Source organism: Salmo salar, chromosome 17 (genome assembly GCF_965601325.2).
Source record: "Salmo salar chromosome 17, fSalSal1, whole genome shotgun sequence".
NCBI classification, from domain to species: Eukaryota; Metazoa; Chordata; class Actinopteri; order Salmoniformes; family Salmonidae; genus Salmo; species Salmo salar.
In genome coordinates this window covers 29,696,970-29,717,273 of record NC_138307.1, presented here as the reverse complement: position 1 = coordinate 29,717,273, position 20,304 = coordinate 29,696,970, and the positions used below count along the sequence as shown (strand labels likewise).

The 20,304-nt window shown below is 42.7% G+C and overlaps 1 pseudogene across 1 annotated transcript; it reads left to right on the top strand.

The window, feature by feature from the left end:
* The first annotated feature begins 14,302 nt into the window (after positions 1 to 14,302).
* On the top strand, positions 14,303 to 20,006 carry LOC145850237 (uncharacterized; annotated as a pseudogene). The gene is made up of 3 exons (XR_006759925.2): positions 14,303 to 14,567; positions 15,411 to 15,478; positions 18,294 to 20,006. The product of XR_006759925.2 is annotated as an uncharacterized LOC145850237 (transcript).
* Positions 20,007 to 20,304: the final 298 nt, after the last annotated feature.

Below are 20,304 nucleotides of genomic sequence, written 5' to 3'. Positions count from 1 at the left end.
GTGTTATAAAAGGTGTTATAGGTGGAGTTTAATAAAGGTGTTATATAAAGGTGGTATAAGAGGAAGATTTCTGGAGGGGTTTGTATTTGTGTATTTATCAGGGATCCCCATTAGCTACTCTTCCTGGTATCCAAACACACTAAAGCATCCACATGACATATAAAACAACAGATGAAACAGTGAACTATGTTTGTACTGAATGAGCTAAAGATAAAACAGTACATCATATGACATCCCTACACCACCACATCTCCACAACACAAAATGTTCAATACCACAATACAACAATATCACAATGTGTGCTTATGCATGTGTCTGTACCTTTGTGTGTGTCTCTTCACAGTCCCCGTTCTTCCATAAGGTGGTATTTTTACCTGCTTTTTAAATCTGATTCTACTGCTGGCATCAGTTACCTGATGTGGAATAGAGTTCCATGTAGTCATGGCTCTATGTAGTACTGTGCGCCTCCCATAGTCTGTTCTGGACTTGGGGATTGTGAAGAGACCTCTGGTGGCATGTCTTGTGGGGTATGCATGAGTTTCCAAGCTGTGTGCTAGTATTTTAAACAGACAGCTCGGTATATTCAGCTTGTCAACAGCTCTTACAAAAACAAGTAATGATGAAGTCAATCTCTCTTCCACTTTGAGCCATGAGAGACTGACGTGCATGTCATTAATGTTAGCTCTCCGTGTACTTTTAAGAGCCAGCCATGCTGCCCTGTTCTGAGCCAACTGCAATTTTCCCAAGTCCCTCTTTATGGCACCTGACCACACTACTGAACAGTAGTCTAGGTGTGATAAAACTAGGGACCTGCCTTGTTGATAGTGTTGTTAAGAAGGCAGAGCAACACTTTATTATGGACAGACTTCTCCTCATCTTAGCTACTGTTGTATCAATATGTTTTGACCATCACAGTTTACAACCCAGGGTTACTCCAAGCAGTTCATCACCTCAACTTGCTCAATTTCCACATTATTCATAAGGAGACGTAGTTGAGCCACATACGTTTTTTCCAGCAGCAGACTATGATCGATATTGTCAAAAGCTGCAATGAAGTCTAACAAGACAGCCCCCACAATCATTTGATCATCAATTTCTCTCAGCCAATCATCAGTAATTTGTGTAAGGGTTGAGTGTCGAGTGTCCTTCTCAAACATCATTTTTTCCAGAAGTTTGTTGACAAGCTGATTGGTTGGCTATTTGAGCCAATGAAGGGGGCTTTACTATTCTTTGGTAGTGGAATGACTTTATCTTCCCTCCAGGCCTGAGGGAACACACTTTCTAGTGGGCTTAAATTGACGATGTGCCTATATCATCTGCTCAGTCATTTTCCATCTAGATTTTTTTACCCTTTATTTGACAAGGCAAGTCAGTTAAGAACAAATTCTTATTTACAGTGACAGCCTATTGGGGAACAATGGGTCAACTGCCTTGTTCAGAACAACAGCTCTTTACCTTGTCAGCTCGGGGATTGGAGGAGGGTACGACCCCCTTCTCATGTAATGAGAACGGTGTTAGTGGGAGAACAGGAAGTTCCGGGCAGGCGCCCACCGTTCTTCAGAATAAAGAAATCGCCAGAACGATGCGGTCTAGAAGATAACCTTCGTGTCCGTTTCTATTTATTACTACAGGTATGTAATAGCACGTTTAAACTTTCTAATATCGAAATAATATGTCATACCATTTTAGGTAATACATCCGTTAAGTTATTATCACGTTTGTTAAAGGTTTGATGTGTAATTTTTTGTGTCAAACCGAATGAAGCACATGATAACTAAGTTACATAGTTAAATTAGAGCCTTTAGGGGTTGTCTGAGTGGATGTAACGTTACATCGTTTTCTCAAGGTCATTTCATAAAGAATATATTTACTTGAGATTTCTGAATTCGTTTTGCAAGTTATTGGTTTTGTGTCAAATTCACGAGCTGGTAAAATGGCGGCACCACTCGGTCTGCGTCAACGGACTTTTTGTTTTTATTGCAACAATAATAACAATATTACACATCAATACAGGGACGTTTCTGTGAATACAATGAAAAAAAATGTAAAGTTCAGGCAGAGAGAGACAATTTCACGGTTGCACTACTGTTTTAAAGCTGAATGTAATGATTATCAGTTTTCTACATGTGTACTAATATTCAGACACATTAAGTTGTTTCTATCTTTATCTATAAATGTTACTATGGTGTCAACGGAAATGCTATTGGTTTTGATTGAAATAATACAGCGAAGACATGGTTATTCAGGAAAATAGTACATAGTGCTGCCTAAAACAAACGGTAACCTTGTACTAAATGTTTTTTTGAGGCATTTATGCATTTGTGAATTCAGGAAATCTACTATAGATTAACTGCATTTAAGTTGTGTAGCCTAATTTAAAGTGTATACTTTGTCTAATGTGAATTAATGTTTTGTCAGTGCTTAGTTACCAGATCTATTGAAATGAGATCAGTGCTTGACTTGGACAGGAGCTCACCAGAGCTGAGTATCGTCAACTCAAATGTCTACTGTTTGAGCTCATGTTCCTCTAATAGAATATTCGCTCCAAAGTATTGTGGAGTTCCTGCACCTATATATATAAACCTATATATATAAACCATATTTTTAGAGAATAAAGAAAGTGCCAGAACTGTCAAGACTAAATTTTGTGTCCGTTTCTCTTTATTACTACAGGCTGACTCAGATTAACCATGAGGCCGGTAACATCAACAGTGAGGACAAACCCAGCCTGCCTCTCTCCTTCCACACTGAGTCCAAACCTACAGTCATTGTGACAGTGGAGCCCAGTTTACACTGCAGGATCCAGAGATGGCATCAGTGAAGCTGGAAGACTGCAGTCAAACACTGGAGCTGAATGCCAACATTAAAGATGAAGAGGAGGAGAAGATTGGGAAATCTGTTTCTCTTGGTAAGAGCAGGTTCTATCTAACTAAGTTTGTGTTGTTCGTTCCAACTTCCCACTGTGTATGAAAAGTTGCAGTAGAACTGTGTCATGATGAACTGTTTCAATGAGAAGGTAGATGTTATTTCATGCTACTGATACTTGCATGGTTTGACACCAGTATTGCCAGCATTTGTTTTATTCACTGGGCTATCTGGAGTGATCACAAAATAATTGAAGTAGTGTTTTAAAGTTATATGAAATGAGTCTGTGGTAGTTACTAACCCTTGTGATAGTGAGTGGAGGATGACATGCCCCAACTTACCCACTTTTAGAATAGTTTTATTCCCCTTTTGTATTGCACAGCCTTCTTATATGAATTCATACAGTGCATTCGGAATGTATTCAGACCCCTTGGCTTTTTCCACATTTTGTTACGTTACTGCCTTATTCTAAAATTGATTAAGTAAAAAAAGATCAGCAATGTTCCTCACAAAGGAAACAGTTTTTTTTTTAGAAATGTTTGTACATGTATTAAAAATTCAAAACAAAAATACCTTATTTACATAAGTATTCAGGCCCTTTGCTATGAGACTTGACATTGAGCTCAGGTGCATCCTGTTTCCATTGATCATCCTTGAGATGTTTCTACAACTTGATTGGAGTCCACCTGTGGTAAATTCAATTGATTGGACATGATTTGGACAGGCACACACCTGTCTATATAAGGTCCCACAGTTGACAGTGCATGTCAGAGCAAAAACCAAGACACAAGGTGGAAGGATTTGTCTGTAGAGCTCCGAGACAGGATTGTGTCGGCACAGATCTGGGGACCGGTACCAAAACATTTCCAGTGTAATATGCAGGCTACTCTAGGACAATTCACACCAAAAAATAGAGAATATACAGATTTACAGTTCCAATGCTTCTACGATATCACTGGTTTGCAAAAACTCACAAAACAGATCCCAAATGTTTTGAAACTCTTGGGGCTTTCTTTTTCACTATATAAGTACATTTTTCAAAAGCCAGGCTTGACGTTAATTATTTTAACCAATGACCAAGTGAGGGGAACAGACTTACTTCCAGTGGAGAGCAATTGATCATCTAGCTTGCAATAGACTGAGGTCAACCATTTTCTCTCCTATGTAATGAGAGATTCTCTGGGTAAAGATGTCAGAGGTATGGTTTAGGGATTAGTGGTATTGGGCTAGAGATCATCTCAGAGATATAGCTCAGTACTGAGCTCCAAAAAGTTTATCCGCACATTCCACCAGGCAATGATACAAGGTGCCTAAATGCGTGTTACATTTAACACACAGGTCACAACCATTTTCACAGGTCTGGGGTATTGGGGTCAAATTTGTGGCGCTTAACAAGGGTGATATAGTTTCTCATTATGCAATTGTATTGCAACAATCTCAGGCGGGTGTTTATTGTCTCTGTCTGAGCTCTAGAGCATATCATACCCCATTACACTGTACATATCTAGAAGTGAACCTAGAAGTTTGTCCTTAAATGCCTTCTAAATATCTATTGGGAGCCCGTCTGGACCTGCCTCTTTACCTCCCTTCATATTGAAAATAGCATCAGATATTTCAACACCATCCACTTCCTTTTCCAGATGCAATTTAGTGTCTTCTGAACTAGAGGGAACATCAAGACCTGATTAGTTCTCAGGGGATTCAGAGTTGTAAATTGTGTTGTAGTAGGAAGCAAATGTTTGGTTTATTTCTACCCAGGATCCATTGATAATTGTCCTTGTTAATTATGAATTGCAGGAATGGCTCGGTCTGAATTTAACCTCTAAATGCGCCAGGCCAGCAATTTACCAGGTTTTTCACCTTGATCATAGGACTATTTCAGTCTAGTTAAGCTGTTTGCAGCTTTTGAGGTGGAACGTTCTTTATACTGAGCTTTAAGAACAAATAATTCCTTGTTTACTTCTACTGAGTTATCCCGAAAAGCTTCACTCTCCAATTCTCTGATTTTGCTGTCCAGCTCTCATTTTCTGATTACATTTAATTGAGTTGATTTGAAACTGGTAAAATGTATAATTTGCCCTCAAATACATGCTTTGAAAGCCTCCCATCTGGTACTCGCTGATGTTTGGTTAGTGTTCAATGTAAAATAAACATCTATATGCACTCCAACGTAATGTAAGAAGTCCTGGTCCTGTAACCATCTGGGATGCAAACACCATCTAGAGGATACTTTTACTAGTTTTGTATCCCTATAGAATAATGACACAAGGGAACGGTCACTCTGAACAATACTATCATATCCACTTCCTGCTACATTGGGAAGCAATGAGCAAGAATCTAAAAAGTAGTCTATATGAGAATATGATTTAAATATGACGAGTAACATGAATACTCCCTTTTACTTGGGTTCTGAGTCCTCCAAGGTTCACATAGATTAAAGTCCTTAAGGAAATGCTGTAATTTCTTTCTACTCTGCGAGTGGGAAGTGTCTAACTAGAGGAGGATCAAGAGTGCAATTAAAATTCCTTGCCATTAGGACTTAGCCAGCCTCCCTGGTAATCAATAGAAAAAAATTCTCAAAGAACTTGGGATTTCATCATTAGGACCATAAACATTAACCAGATGAATATGCTCATTCAAGAGTTCCCTTTATCAGAATGTATCAGTTATTATATTATCCACTTGAAACGGAACAGATTTGTGAATTAAAACCATAACACCATGAGAATGAGAGGAGAAACAGGATGCTATTACTTGCCCTTGCCATCTCCTGCATACTTTAAGTAGCTCATCCTTCAAGTGAGTTTCTTGTAGGAACATAACAGATTAATGAAGTTGTTTAACCTCTCTAGGGTACGTGGAAGCGTCCCACCTGACCAACATCCAGTGAAATTGCAGAGCGCAAAATTCAAAAATACTCAATACAAGTATTTAACATTCTTGAAAATATGTTGTACATCAAAATAAAGCTTAACTTCTTGATAATCCAGCCGCTGTGTCAGATTTCAAAAAGGCTTTACGGCAAAAGCAAACCATGCGATTTATCTGAGGACAGCGCCCCGCATACAAAAACATGAAAATCATATTTCAACCAGGCAGGTGCGACACAAAAGTCAGAAATAGCGATATAAAAAATGCCTTACCTTTGATATTCTTCTGTTGGCACGCCAAAAGGTCCCAGTTACATCAGAAATGGTATTTTTGTTCGATAATATCCTTCTTTATATCCATAACTCAGTTCAGCTGGCGCGCTTCAGTCAATAATCCACTCATTTTCCCTCCATCAAAATGCATACAAAATGAATCCCAAACGTGACTTCCAAACAAGTCAAACAACGTTTATAATCAAACCTTAGGTATCCTAATACGCAAATAAACGATAAAAATGTAAGACGGAGAATAGTATATTCATTACCGAAGATAAATAAGAAAGAACGTGCTTTCCTCCATGCGCTTGGAAACACTACAGCCAAAATGGGAGCCACCTAGAAAAACTACAATTTCTGGGTCATTTTTCCAAACACCAGCCTGAAACTCTTTCTGAAGACTGTTGACATCTAGTGGAAGCCCTAGGAACTGCAACCTGGGAGGACTTGGCCTTATTATTAAAATACTAGCCATTAAATTGTGGTAAGCTGAATTATACATTTTTTGGGGGATGGTTTGTCCTTGGTGTTTCACCTGCCATATCAGTTCTGTTATACTCAGACATTATTGTAACAGTTTTAGAAACTTTAGAGAGTTTTCTATCCAGATCTACCAATTATATGCATATCCTAGCTTCTGGGCCTGAGTAACAGGCGGTTTACTTTGGGCACGCTTTTCATCCGGATGTCAAAATACTGCCCCCTACTCCAAAGAGGTTAAGCCTAGTAATAACCTGCTTAAGCTTGGATAGTTTACAAACTCCACGGACATTCCACAAAGTAGTTTTGCATTTAACCAAAGATGTAAATGTGGAATAAGCTATAGCATAAAGACATATCTAAAATATGTTTAGTAACCACAAGGACTGCAGGAATATTTTGTGGTGGGAAATGTGTAAAGATCTGTTGGAAAAAAACAAATATATCATAACAGTAAAACACTGAACCCCATTCCACTGTCTCCCTAACCGAGACACCCAACACTTCCTCTCCCACCTCCCTCTAATCGTAGAGTGTAGCCTGGTGGACGACTGATCCATTAAAGGGAGCAGTCTAACCTAAGCGACACTAAACAAAACAAAGTGTCTCCTGCCTTCTCTCTGCCATTACTCCTCACGAACAAAACTAAAGGCATATCTAGCAAGATGTTATGTGAAATATCATAACAAAAGGCATATCTAGCAAGGTATGTGAAATATCACGTAGTATTCGTTTTTGAAAAGTAGCAAAGAATATTTCCACCTATAACAGTAACGCTAGTTAGGGAAGCCAGAGACTAACGTTACAGTATGGACAGTCCAAAATAGTTGTAGATGATCCACAACACAGGGTCTTTTGCTAGTAGCTTCATAAACCAAAAAAATGATCAAAGATCAGAAATGAACAGCCTACGTGAGAAAAAGAGATACCATTGAATATATGCTACGTTACCCAAAGGCCCTTTGCACATGGTGTTAAGATTGCATGTGAGTGTCAATGATTTTAGGACAAGGATATTATCGAAACTCCTCCAAGAGCCTTGGTCAGGGAGGTGACCAAGAACCCAATGGTCACTCTGACATAGCTCCAGAGTTCCTCTGTGGCGATGGGGGAACCTTCCAGAAGGACAACAATCTCTACAGAACTCTACCAATCAGGCATATATGGTAGAGTGGCCAGACGGAAGCCACTCCTCGGTAAAAGGCATATGACAACCTGCTTGGAGTTTGCCAAAAGACACCGAAAGGACTCTCAGACCATGAGAAACAAGATTTTCTGGTCTGATTAAACCAAGATTGAACTCTTTGGCCTGAATCTCAAGTGTCACGTCTGGAGGAAACCTGGCACCATCCCTACGGTGAAGCATGGTGGTGGCAGCATCATGCTGTGGGGATTCTTTTCCACATCAGGGACTGGAAGACTAGTCAGGATCGAGGCAAAGATGAACGGAGCAAAGTACAGAGATCCTTGATGAAAACCTGATCCTGTGCGCTCAAGACCTCATACTGGGGCGAAGGTTCACCTTCCAACAGGACAACAACCCTAAGCACACAGCCAAGACAACGCAGGAGTGGCTTCGGGACAAGTCTCTGAATGTCCTTGAGTGGCCCGGCCAGAGCCCAGACTTGAACCCGATCGAACATCTCTGGAGAGACCTGAAAACAGCTGTGCAGTGACACTCCCAATGTAACCAGACAGAGCTCGAGAGGATCTGCAGAGAAGAATGGGAGAAACTGTTACTCAGGCCCAGAAGCTAGGATATGCATATAATTGGTAGATCTGGATAGAAAACTCTCTAAAGTTTCTAAAACATTACAAATACAGTTATGACAAGCTTGTAGTGTCATACCCAAGAAGACTCGAGGCTGTAATCGCTGCCAAAGGTGCTTCGACAAAGTACTGAGTAAAGGGAATGAATACTTAATTAAATTGATCAGTTTTTATTTTTTATTACATTTAGAATATGCATATTGTCATAAAATCTAGCGGTCAAACAGGGAAATGGTTCCAATCATTTTTCCTTTTCATTCATTTTTCCCCTAGAGGGTTTTAGAAACACGTAAAATAAGGGCTGTGTTTCATTTACATTACATTTGTCATTTAGCAGATGCTCTTATCCAGAGCGACTTACAGTAGTGAATGCATACATTTTCATACATTTTGTTTTTCCTCCGTACTGGCCCCCCGTGGGAAGTTTCATGTAGGCTTACCTGTCATGATGTTTTGATAACCTTGTAAATCTCTCTCGGACAAGGTGACTTTTTTATTAATATTTGGCTATTTCCTCTCAGACATCAGACATCATGCAAAACAACAAATCACTACAACCTCCTGCATGTCATCTCCAACTGACACCTTTGCTAAAAGGTATTGTGTCAATTTAAAACTTGCACCAGGCGGTTCACAAAATTGTCTATTTAAATAAATGTACCGTATTTATTAATGACTAAATTTAGCTAACATAGTTAACCCAGAGATCCTTACCGTTGCCCAGATTTGGCAGTCTTATCCAGATCATCATGGCATTTGTAGATCTGAGGTGTCAGGTGAGAGAAAGGCAGATTGAGGTTGCCAGGGTTACAGTAGTACAGAAAGTGTAGTATGGTGAAGCAGTGAAGAGAGTTAGAGGAATATGGGTACAGGGTGAGGGATCCCGAGAGGATTCCTGTGAGTAGGCAGACCAAGAGAGAGAGATGGGAAGAATATGTGCTTCAGCAAGATGGGCTTTTTAGCATTTATAGCTATGGTTGTCAATTGTACTGCAGAAATTGACAACTTATTTCTCTCATTTTGTAGACAAATTTGTTTACATCCCTTTTAGTGAGGTTTTCTCCTTTGCCAAGATAATCCATCCACCTGACAGGTGTGGCATACCAAGAAGCTGATTAAATAGCATGATCATCATTACACAGTGTAATGGCTGTCTGGAAGAGGGAACCAAGGTGCAGCAGAGGATGTGTTCATCATTAGAATTTTAATTAAAAAAAACAAGAGAACACTACAAAATGAACAAAAACGACAGCAAACAGTCCTGTTAGGAAAATACTCAAACAGAAACAATTACCCACAAAACCCAAAGGAAAAACATGCTCCTTATGTGTGACTCCCAATCAGCAGCAACGAGCTTCAGCTGTGCCTGATTGGGAGCCACACACATGGCCCAAAACAAAGAAATACCAAAACATAGAACGCCCACCCAATGTAACACCCTGGCCTAACCAAAATAAAGAACAAAAAAACCCTCTCTATGGCCAGGGCGTTACAGTACCCCCCCCCCCCCAAAGGTGCGGACTCCGGCCGCAAAACCTGACTCTGAAGGGGAGGGTCCGGGTGGGCCTTCTTACGGCGGCGGCTCAGGTGCGGGACGTGGCCTCTGCTCCACCCTTGGCGTCGCCCTCTTAGGTGGCGCACCTGGCCGCGCCGAAGGTCTGGTGGGCGACGCGGACTGCGCCCGGCTGGCGGGCGGCGATGGCTGCGCCCGGCTGGTGGGCGACCCTGGTTGCGCCCGGCTGGCGGCCGGCGAAGGTTGCGCCCGGCTGGCGGGCGACCCTGGCTGCGCCCGGCTGGCGGGCGACCCTGGCTGCGCCCGGCTGGCGGGCGACCCTGGCTGCGCCCGGCTGGCGGGCGACCCTGGCCACTCTGGCAGTTCAGGGCTGTCTGGCCACTCTGGCAGTTCAGGGCAGTCTGGCCACTCTGGCAGTTCAGGGCAGTCTGGCCACTCCGGCAGTTCAGCGCAGTCTGGCCACTCCGGCAGTTCAGCGCAGTCTGGCCACTCCGGCAGTTCAGCGCAGTCTGGCCACTCCGGCAGTTCAGCGCAGTCTGGCCACTCCGGCAGTTCAGCGCAGTCTGGCCACTCCGGCAGTTCAGCGCAGTCTGACCTCTTTGGCGACTGTTGACTGGCGGGCAGCTCTGACGACTGTTGACTGGCGGGCAGCTCTGACGACTGTTGACTGGCGGGCAGCTCTGACTGGCTCGTGGACAGGTGAGACCCACTGGAGGCCTAGTCCTGGGAGGTGGCACAGGACGGACCAGGATGGGGAGACCCACTGGAGGCCTAGTCCTGGGAGGTGGCACAGGATGGACCAGGATGGGGAGACCCACTGGAGGCCTGGTCCTGGGAGGTGGCACAGGATGGACCAGGATGGGGAGACCCACTGGAGGCCTGGTCCTGGGAGGTGGCACAGGATGGACCAGGATGGGGAGACCCACTGGAGGCCTGGTCCGAGGAGGAGGCACAGGATAAACCGGGCTGTGGGGGAGCACTGGAGTTCTGGTACGGACACTCTTTACCCACACTCCAGGCTGAATGCCCACTTTGGCCCGGCACGGGCGGAGAGCAGGCATTGGGCGAACTGGACCCTCCCAGCGCTCTGGAGACACAGTGCGCAACGCCGGCGCAGGATAACCTGGACCGAGGAGGCGCACCGGAGACCAGACGCGCTGAGCTGGCAGGCTACTTTGACACTGACAAACTGAGAATCGCAAATCAATAAAAACGACCTTGTCTCTAATCCATCAAAAGCCTAGTCCAGGTGTGAGGAGAAACACATTGTACAATATGAGGAGGAAGTTACAGTCCTAAACAAGCTTTCCAGTTTCACTGACTCACCCAATGATGTGCAGTTCACTCACCGGCCAAAAGCTTCTCTCTCTTGCTTTACTTTGTAAAACAATGCTGTTCGCTCAATAGGCCTATTTGGAAGTTGATAACTTGGTAACATACAGACAGATTAGTATTTTATTTTCAGCAGGATCCATTTTCTTTACAACCTGTGTTTTCCAGTGGTAATATTAGAAATATTGCTAAAGGCCTGTTTTGGCTGCATGCTGTCCACTGACAGATTTGGCACACGTTCCCGACTGTAGTCATGCCTTGTGATTTGGCTACACACAATCCACAGCTAGGCTATTTAAAAATAAATAGCTATTGATCCTCTATTGCTAAATTATAGTTTTACTCCTGGGGTATCCCTGAATACACAGACGGTTGTGCCAAAGATTTTATAACTAAACCAAGATGGACCACAGCTGGTGGTTTCCAATGGGAACAGTTGAGTCTGTGGGCAATACCAAGCATGAGCTAATGAGATCCTATTGGTGTGTTCTAGCACATATCTGCATATTTCTGTTAGGGAACGCCTCTGTGAAGCGTTTGTGTGCAAAAACTCAATTCGCCTTTGCGTTCCTTTTTTTACTGTTGCAAAGGGTGAAGTCTACAAAACTTAGTCCACTCTGTTCACAACTGATTTTAGTTTTGGGAACAGAACTGTATTAAGATCAGATTTTTCATCGTTTAGAACATTTGCAGAATGTCGGACAAAATCCATCTTCAACCACTGCCGGCCAGTGGGCTTCCTCTTACTACCCTATTTGGTAGTGAGTGGAAAAGTTTAGCGAATGCTTCACATTTATACATCCAGTGAAATATCTATCTGTGGCTGCACTGTGGTAGTGGAGGAACAGTAAGTTCCGGGCAGGCACACACCATTCTTCAGAATAAAGAAAGCGCCAGAACTGTGCAGTCTGTTTCTGTATTACTACAGGTATGTAATAGCAGGTGTTAAACTTTCTAAAATCGAAAGAACATGGGGATCTACATTTCCATGATAGGTAACAAATCTGTTAAGGTATTATCAGGTTTGATGTAATTTTTCTGTCAAACAGTGAACGTGATAACTATTTTACAAAGTCCCATAGCTAGAAACTTTGGGTTTGTCTGAATGGATCTACATTTCCTCCAGGTTATTTAATAATCTATTTATTTGAGATTTCGGAGTTCATTTAGCATGTTATTGGTTTTGTGTAAAATTCATGACCTGGTAAAATGGCGGCGCCCACCCTGTCTGCGTCAACGGACTTCAGTGCGGGTGCATCAGAGTGTAACGGCTGTCGGAAGGAGCGGACCAAAGCGCAGCGTGTTGAGTGCTCATAATGAATATTTATTTAAACTCAGAACACTAAAGATAAATAACAAAACGAAAGCGTACAGTTCTGTCAGGAATATCAACTAAACAGAAGACCACAACCCACAAACACAGGTGGGAAAAAAACCCTACTTAAATATGATCTCCAATTATAGACAATGAGGACCAGCTGCCTATAATTGGAGATCAACCCAAAAAACAACAACATAAAAATAGAAAACTAAAACTAAACATAGATATAGAAAACATAGAACAAAACACCCCCCTGTCACGCCCTGACCTACTCTACCATAGAAAATAACCTCTTACTATGGTCAGGACGTGACAGTACCCCCCCCCCCCCCCAAAAAAAAAAAAACACAAAGGAAGGGTAGGGTGGGTGACTAATGTCTATGGTGGCTCATGTGCTGTACCCAGAACCTGCGCATCCCCCAGTGGAGGAGGCGGCTCTGGTAGTAACCCCCGCTCCGCCCGCTGATCCCTCTGCTTCTGTGCCACTGGACCGTGGATCATCGGCAGAGGATCTGGAGTGCAGACTGCCGCTGGAGGTTCTGGGCTGCAGGCCGTCGCTGAAGACTCTGGGCCGCAGGCCGTCTCAGTAGGTTCCGGGCCGCAGGCCGTCTCAGTAGGTTCCGGGCCGCAGGCCGTCTCAGTAGGTTCCGGACCGGGAACTGTCGCCGGAAGCTCTGGACTGGGAACTGTCGCCGGAGGCCTGATGCGTGGGGCTGGCACAGGAGGCGCCAGACTGGTAACACGCACCTCAGGGTGAGTGCGGGGAGCAGGAACGGGACACCCCGGACTGGGCAGGCTCACTGGAGGCCTGATGCGTGGGGCTGGCATAGGAGGCGCCAGACTAGTACCACGCACCTCAGGGCAAGTGCGAGGAGCAGGCACAGGACATACTGGGCCGTGGAGGCGCACTGGAGATCTCGAGCGTAGAGCTGGCACCACCCGTTCTGGCTGGATGCTCAACCTAGCTTGACAAATGCAGGGCGCGGGCACAGATCGCACCGGCCTGTGAATGCGCACTGGCGATACAGTGCACATCACCGCAGAACTCAGTGCTTGCCTCGTCACCCGCTCCCCACAGTAAGCACGGGGAGTTGGCTCAGGTCTCCACCCTGACTCTGCCAAACTACCCGTGTGCCCCCCCGTTGTGGGGCTGCCTCTCGCACTTGCCTCTCGGTCGATATAGCGCTCCGTAACGTTGCCGCTCCTCCCTCGCTGTCTCCACCTGCTTCCATGGCAGGGTCTTGTCCCCTGCCATTACCTCCTCCCATGTCCAGGACGTCCTCCATTCTCTCCTCTCCCTGGCCCAGGATCCCTGCTCCTCCTGGGCACGCTGCTTGGTCCTTTTGTGGTGGGTTGTTCTGTAACAGATCTCGTAAAGAGGAGACCAAGTGCAGACCTACTCTACCATAGAAAATAACCTCTTACTATGGTCAGGACATGACACAGAGAGAGACAATTTCACGGTCTCACAAACAGTAACCTCATACTATATGGTTTTGTGCATTTATGTGAATTTGTGAAATCTACTGTAAGTTATTTAAAGGGTCTACTTTGTCTAATTAGGATGAATTCATGTTTTGTTGTCCATGCTTACCTCCTGATCTATTGAAATGAGATCAGTTTTTGACTTGGACAGGAGCATACCGGAGCTGAGTACCGGCACCTCAAATTTCTACTGCTTGAGCTCATGTTCCTCTTATAGAAGATTAGCTCAACAGTATTGTGGGGCTCCTGCACCTAAATATAAACAGTACCGGCACCTATTTCAGTCCAAGTCATGTGGTGAATTAGATAATTGAACAAGAAGCAATATACTATATTTTTAGAGAATAAAGAAAGTAGCGGAACTGTCAAGACAATAACTTGTCTGTTTCTCATTGTTACTACAGGACTGACTCAGATTAAGTCTAAGTCCGGTAACGTCAACAGTGAGGACAGACCCAGCCTGCCTCTCTCCTTCCACACTGAGTCCAAACCTACAGTCACTGGGTCCTGATTGTGACAGTGGAGCCCAGTTTGCACTGCAGGACCCAGAGATGGCATCAGTGAAGCTGGAAGACTGCAGTCAAACACTGGAGCCTGGATGTCAACATTAAAGATGAAGAAGAGGAGGAGAAGATTGGGAAATCTGTTTCTCATGGTAAGCACAGGTTCTGTCTAAGTGTGTTGTTCGTTCTAAGTTGCAGTAGAACTGTTTCAATGAGAAGGTAGATGTTATTTCATTCTACTGAGACTTGCATGGTTTGACACCAGTATTGCCAGCATTTGTTTTATTCACTGGGTTATCTGGAGTGATCAGAGAGTAGACTAAATAAGTGAAGTATACAAACTGCCAGTGTTTTTAAAATTTCTATGAAATGAGTCTGTAGTTACTGTCGTGGAAATATTGAATCAAATATTTCTCAGATACCGGAGCTTGTGAATTCAAATAGACTTTATTACAAAAGTAACAAAGCCGAGCAATTCCATGGAAGAACTGATTCTCCATTCTCAGTACTCAGCTTTTATACAGTTTTACCCTAATGTAACATTGTCACTCCACTTTATTTAAATGATTAATACCTTCTAGCCTTGGCCACCCTAATCTTGCTGCCTTTCTTATTGTCTCAGACATTAGGGCATAGATTGTATTGGTGGCGTGACACACAGACATGTACACTCCTACTGCAGGTCTAATGGTGCCTATAACTGATTAGCTAATGTTCCTGTCCAAAGGTCTTCACAAGTTCAGGCTGATGTTGTCTATGTATGATTAACCCATGTCCAGTAGCCTTCACAAGATCAGATATGGCCCAGACCAGTCACGTCTGTGTTGGTCTACCTTGTCTCATTCACACGGATTCTGCTTACATTCTGTTTTTTATATGTCTAATGGTTAACTCGATATTGATTCAGCTCTGTACATTCAAATGGGCTCAGCCTTCATTCTGCTTACACATGTTTAATATTTTACCTTATATCGATTCTTCTTTCTACTTCAAAGAGAACATTATAGGTACTGAAAATCACCGGATGACTGGAAATTCTCTAACATTACTAACCCTTGTGATAGTGAGTAGAGGATGACACTCCCCTTTTTAGCTTTCAACTCTTACCCACTTAGAGTAGTTTTATTCCCCTTTTGTGTTGTACAGCCTACTGATATGAATACATACACTACCGTTCAACAGTTTGGGGTCACTTAGAAATGTCCTTGTTTTGAAAGAAAAGCACTTTTTTGTCCAATAAAATATAAAATTGATCAGAAACAGTGTAGACATTGTTAATGTTGCAAATGACTATTGTAGCTGGAAACTGCTTTTTTTTAAATATTGTTTTTATATTGAATATCTACGTAGGTGTACAGAGGCCCGTAATCAGCAACCATCACTCCTATGTTCCAATGTAATGTTGTGTTAGCTAATCCAAGTGTATCATTTAAAAAAATAGTTTTCTAATGATCAATTAGCCTTTTTAAAATGATAAACTTAGATTAGCTAACGCAACGTGTCATTGGAACACCGGAGTGATGGTTGCTGATAATGGGCCTCTGCACGCCTATGTAGATATTCCATAAAAAATCTGCCGTTTCCAGCTACGATAGTCATTTACAACATTAACAATGTCTACACTATTTCTGATCAATTTGATATTTTATTTTACAAAAAAAATGCTTTTCTTTCAAAACAAGGACATTTATAAGTGACCCAAAACTTTTTTTAAACGTAGTGTATGTCACCCGGTACAGCCAGAAGAGGACCGGCCACCCCTTTGAGCCTGGTTCCTCTCTGTTTCTTCCTAGGTTCCTGCTTTCTAGGAAGTTTGTCATAACCACTGTGCTTCTACATCTGCATTGCATGCTCTTTTGTGATTTTAGGCTGGATTTCTGTAAAGCACTTTGACAACTGCTGATGTAAAAAGGGCTCCGTAAAATAAATTTGATTGACATGTACAGTGCCAGTCAAAAGTTTGGACACCTACTCATTCAAGGGTTTTTCTTTCTGCATTGTCGAATAATAGTGAAGACATCAAAACTATGAAACAACATATATGGAATCGTGTAGTAACCAAAAAAGTGTTAAACAAATCAATATATTTGAGATTCTTCAAAGTAGCCACCCTTTGCCTTGACAGCTTTGCAAACTCTTGGCATTCTCTCAACCAGCTTCATAAGGTAGTCACCCGGAATGCATTTCAATTAACAGGTGTGGCTTTGTATAAGTTAATTTGTGGAATATCTTTCCTTAATGCATTTGAGCCAATCAGTTGTGTTTTGACAAGGTAGGGGTGGTATACAGAAGAGAGCCCTATTTGGTAAAAGACCAAGTTCATATTATGGCAAGAACAGCTCAAATAAGCAAAGAGAAACGACATTCCATCATTACTTTAAGACCTGGAGCTCAGTCAATCCAGAACATTTCATGAACTTTGACAGTTTCTTCAAGTGCAGTCGCAAAAACCATCAAGTGCTAGGATGAAACTGGCTTTCATGAGGACCGCCACAGGAATGGAAGACCCAGAGTTACCTCTGCTGCAGGGGACAAGTTCATTAGAGTTACCAGCCTCAGAAATTGCAGCCCAAATAAATGCTTCAGAGTTCAAGTAACAGACACATCAACTGTTCAGAGGAGACTGTGTGAATCAGGCCTTCATGGTCGGATTGCTGCAAAGAAACCACTACTAAATCACACCAATAAGAAGAGACTTGCTTGGGCTAAGAAACACGAGCAATGAACATTAGACCTGTGGAAATCTGTCCTTTGGTCTGATGAGTCCAAGTTTCAGATTTTTGCTTCCAACCACTGTGTCTTTGTGAGACGCAGAGTAGGTGACCGGATGATCTCCGCATGTGTATTTCCTACCGTGAAGCATGGAGGAGGTGTGACGTTGTGGGGGTGCTTTGCTGGTGACACTGTCTGATTTACTTAGAATTCAAGGCACATGTAACCAGCATGGCTACCACAGCATTCTGCAGCGATACGCCATTCCAGCTGGTTTGGGCTTAGTGGGACTCATTTGTTTTTCAACAAGACGACCCAACACACCTCCAGGCTGTGTAAGGGCTATTTGACCAAGAAGGAGAGTGATGGAGTGCTGCATCAGATGACCTGGCCTCCACAATCACCAGACCGTAACCCAATTGAGATGGTTTAGGATGAGTTGGATTGCAGAGTGAAGGAAAAGCAGCCAGCAATTGCTCAGCATATGTGTGAACTTCAAGACTATTGGAAAAGCATTCCTGGTGAAGCTGGTTGAGTGCCAAGAGTGTGCCAAGCTGTCAAGGCGGCTACTTTCAAGAATCTAAAATACAAGCTATTTTGATTTAACACTTTTTTTTGGGGGGGGGGGGGGGGTTACTACATGATTCCATATGTGTTTTTCCATAGTTTTGATGTTTTCACTATTATTCAATGAAAGAAAATAGTTAAAATGAAGAAAAACCCTGTAACGGCTGTCGTAGTAATGAAACCAAGGTGCAGCGGAGGATGTGTGTTCATCTTGAAATGTAATTGAAAAAGAGAACACTACAAAAATAAACAAAAGACGACAGCAAAACAGTCCTGTCAGGAAACACTCTAAACAGAAAACAATCACCCACAAACCCCAAAGGAAAAACAGGCTGCCTATGTATGACTCCCAATCAGCAACAACGAACTACAGCTGTTCCTGATTGGGAGCCACACACGGCCAACCAAAGAAATAAACCAACATAGAAAAATAAACATAGAACGCCCAACCATGTAACACCCTGGCCTAACCAAAATAGAGAATAAAACCCCTCTCTATGACCAGGGCGTTACAAAGCCTTGAATGTGTAGGTGTGTCCAAACTTTTGACTGGCACTTTATATTACACCAACTGACTGGTTCTTCTGATGTTCGCACAGGAGATCATGCTGAGACATTCTCTACATCCAGAGAGCAACAGCAGGAAGATCACAGAGCTAAGAGGTCTCACCACTGCCCACATTGTGAGGAGATTTTGCCAATTCTATCAAAGCTAAAAATACACCTAAAAATACATACAGGAGAGAATCTGTATTTCTGCACTGACTGTGTGAAGAGAGATTCACAACATCAGGGGTTCTGACAATTCATCAGAGAGTGCACACAGGAGAGAAGCCTTACTCTTGCTCTGACTGTGGAAAATGCTTCACAACATCAACTTTTCTAAAAGTTCACCAGAGAACACACTGGAGAAAAGCCTTACACCTGCTCTGACTGTGGAAAGTGTTTCTCTCAATCGAGCCACCTAAAACAACATGAACGTATACACACAGGAGAGAAGGCTTACTCCTGCTCTGACTGTGGGGCGAATTTCTCTCAACTGGTTCACTTAAAAGGTCACCAAGGTATACATAAAGGAGAGAAGCCTTACTCCTGCTCTGACTGTATGAAGAGCTTCTCTCAACTGGGCTACTTAAAACGTCACCAAGGTATACATAAAGGAGAGAAGCCTTACTCCTGCTCTGACTGTAGAAAGAGTTTCTCTAACTCGAGCTACCTCAAACAACATGAACGTATACACACAGGAGAGAAGCCTTACCCCTGCTCTGACTGTGGAAAATGCTTCATAACATCAACTGTTCTAAAAGTTCACCAGAGAACACACACTGGAGAAAGGCCTTACTTCTGCTCTGACTGTAGGGCGAGTTTCTCTCAATCGAGCCACCTAAAACAACATGAACGTATACACACAGGAGAGAAGCCTTACTCCTGCTCTGACTGTGGAAAATGCTTCATAACGTCATCTGAGCTAAAAGTTCATCAAAGAACACACACAGGAGAGAAGCCTTATTCCTGCTCTGACTGTAGGAAGAGTTTCTCTCAAATGGGCCAGTTAAAAAGACACCAAGTTATACATAATGGACAGTAGCCTTACTCCTGCTCTGACTGTGGAAAATGCTTCATAACGTCATCTGAGCTAAAAGTTCATCAAAGAACACACACAGGAGAGAAGCCTTATTCCTGCTCTGACTGTAGGAAGAGTTTCTCTCAAATGGGCCAGTTAAAAAGACACCAAGGTATACATAATGGACAGTAGCCTTACTCCTGCTCTGACTGTGGAAAATGTTTTAAATCATCAGCTGAGTTTAAATGGTCATGAGAGAACACACACAGGAGAGAAGCCTTTCTTCTGCTCTTACTGTGGCAACACGTAAATACATGCATTACACTTTTTACCCATAACAGGGGCAGTTCAGGGCAAGGTGTTAGTGCTGAAACTAAGCATAGTTTACAAATGTATCCAAGTGTTGAATTTCTCATTTGCGCTCTATCTCTCAATCTCTCTCTGTAAATCTCCATCTTGTGATGGTCCACTAGGGACCGGTTGCCATTGTATGAAGTTTTAACCAATAACCTAGACTGTTTGTGTATATGTATCTTGTGTTATCATTTAGCTCATTGGTAAATAAATAATCAACTCAATTTGTGTGGTACGGAATAATTAGTGAGACCCGGGTTTGTGCAGATTTACTAATGATGTGACATTCAGAATGAGACTGAGCAAATTAATTAATTGGTGACTGCTATGAAATCTATATATTCTTTGAGTTAATTTGGGAAACGGTAACTCATTAAACAAACTTTTCCCTTGACTTGTGTTGTATATTTGACACAAATCAGTGTAGGGGATTTATTGAATGCTATGAGCTATTAGTGACCTCTGGTGGTGAAGAATTGCCAGTAGTTGTTTTTAAATAATTCAGGTTATAGTGTATGATATGATTTGATTTAACTTTCTACATTAACTTAGATTAAGCAACGTTTTCAGGTAAATTAAAGTTTAATTTCCAAATAGCCTAGACAGGTATGATTCATCAATAACATTATTTGAATTGAAATTACATTTGCGAGCTCATTAGAGCCAACTCCCACATTACTGATCTGGTATTG